Source organism: Archocentrus centrarchus, chromosome 5 (genome assembly GCF_007364275.1).
Source record: "Archocentrus centrarchus isolate MPI-CPG fArcCen1 chromosome 5, fArcCen1, whole genome shotgun sequence".
Taxonomy (NCBI): domain Eukaryota; kingdom Metazoa; phylum Chordata; class Actinopteri; order Cichliformes; family Cichlidae; genus Archocentrus; species Archocentrus centrarchus.
Window position 1 is genome coordinate 16,806,815 of NC_044350.1, and position 2,365 is coordinate 16,809,179.

The following is a 2,365-nucleotide window of genomic DNA, read 5'->3' on the forward strand; positions in this document are numbered from 1 at the left end:
TGGATAGCCGAATGGAGATTTCTGCGAGGCCAGTACAGCGAAAAGGGAGACCTGCGATTGCGAGTGTCCAGCCGAACCACTTTCTGCAGTGAGACCGGCGCAACAGCTGCAGCACCACAAGAAAGAATCAAGGTAATACCTGCCTGCTCGACATGGATAACAAAGTAAAGGATGTTGACACCCAATCCACGACATCCCATTCAAGTAAAGCTTCAGTTGTATCAAGTATTTCTATGGCAGCTGCTACGGCACGTGCAAAGGCAGAAGCTGCTCAGGCCAGAGCTGCATTTTCAAAGAGAGAGATAGAAATAAAAATGGAAAAGGCCCGTTTAGAGGCTACACTAGAAGCTTTGGAAAAGGAGAGAGAGGCAGAGGCTGCACTTGCCGAAGCGGCAGTTATGGAGGCTGCAGTGGCAAATCTGGAGACCACAAGTGAATGCAAGACGCAGCTAACACCCACACAGAGTTCCCGACAACGTACCGAACAGTATGTTAGGGAACACAGTCATCTCAGCGGTAGCAGACCATCACTAAAATTTGAACCCTCACTACAGAGTAACCACACTCTCACACAGGGAGACAAGAAACTACGAGATAAATCAACAGTCTTGCAAAGCTCCCAGCCTCCTAGTCACATTGAGGATGACAGCACTCATTCCAACCAAGGTTTTACACATCAACATCAGTCACACAATATAAATGGAGTGCCAGGATACACATCAAAGCTAGAAACCCGAAACCATTATCCATCTTCTGCTCCACATTGCTCCGGTGATGCAGCCCAAATTGACCTAGCCAGATACTTAGCTCGCAGCCAGCTAATGTCATCAGGACTTGTGAAATTTGACGACAAGCCTGAAAACTATCTAGCATGGAAATCATCATTCCTTGCTGTTACTGAGGACCTAGCTCTGAGAGCAGGAGAAGAAGCTGACCTGTTAATTAAATGGCTAGGAGCAGAGTCTTCTGAGCACGCTCGACGCATCAAATCTGTCAATGTGAGAAATCCATCGGTCGGACTTGAACACATATGGGACAGATTGGATGAGCTGTATGGGTCGCCAGAAGCTATCGAAGGAGCTCTATTTGCAAAGCTAGAAAGATTCCCAAAAATTGGGTTTAAGGAGCACCATAAGCTCAGGGAGCTATATGATTTGCTGTCTGAGATTGAATCAGCAAAACAAGAAGGATATTTGCCAGGCCTGTCATACCTTGACACTGCTAGAGGCATCCATCCTATTGTACAAAAACTGCCATATGGGCTTCAAGACAGGTGGGTGATGGAGGGTTCACACTACAAACAAGTGCACAAGGTGTTTTTTCCACCATTTTCGTTCTTCTTAGAGTTTGTGCGCAAGCAAGCAAAGGCACTTAATGACCCAAGCTTCAGTCTCCAGTTATTTTCCACTGCTTCTACTGCAATCAGAAGGGATAAGTTCTCACAGAGCCACATCACAGACCGAAGACCAGTCTCGGTACATAAAACTGACGTCTCCCTGTCCAAAACAGCACCCACTGCTGAGGACCCAGAGAAGATATGTCCAGTGCATAATAAACCCCATCCCTTACGTAAGTGTAGAGGACTGAGAGAAATGCCTCTCGATGAAAGGAAAAGGATCCTGAAGGCACACAAAATCTGTTTCAAATGCTGTGCCTCAAACAAGCACATAGCTCGAAACTGCGATGTAGTGGTTGAATGCTCCGATTGCCATAGTAACAAGCACCCTACAATCCTGCATCCAGACAAACTTCCAGCTACCCCCACACCTTCTCGTTCCCCTACAGAGAATGGCGGGGAGATGGGATCTCCAGAAGCTGCAGTTGTATCTAACTGCACTGAGGTGTGTAGAGAGGGATTTAGTGGCAAATCCTGTTCTAAGATATGCCTCGTAAACGTTTACCCTGCTGACAGCCACAGAGAGAGCAAAAGGATGTATGCCATGTTGGATGACCAAAGCAATAGGTCATTGGCACGCTCCGAGTTCTTCGAGATGTTCAACATTAATGGTCCCTCAACCCCATACACTCTCAAAACATGCTCAGGTGTCGGGGAAACAGCTGGTCACCGTGCGACTGGGTTTGTTGTTGAGTCTGTAGATGGTGCTCTCAACATCCCACTGCCCACTCTCATTGAGTGCAACATGATTCCCAATAACAGAGATGAGATCCCCACTCCTGCGGCTGCACTTAGTCACTCTCACCTTAAATCAATAGCCCATGAAATTCCAGTGTTGGATAGCAGTGCCGAAATCCTGCTGCTACTTGGGAGAGACTTGTTAAGGGTCCACAAAGTAAGGGAACAAATCACGGGGCCCTCTGATGCAGCATATGCACAGAAATTGGATTTAGGATGGGTGATCATTGG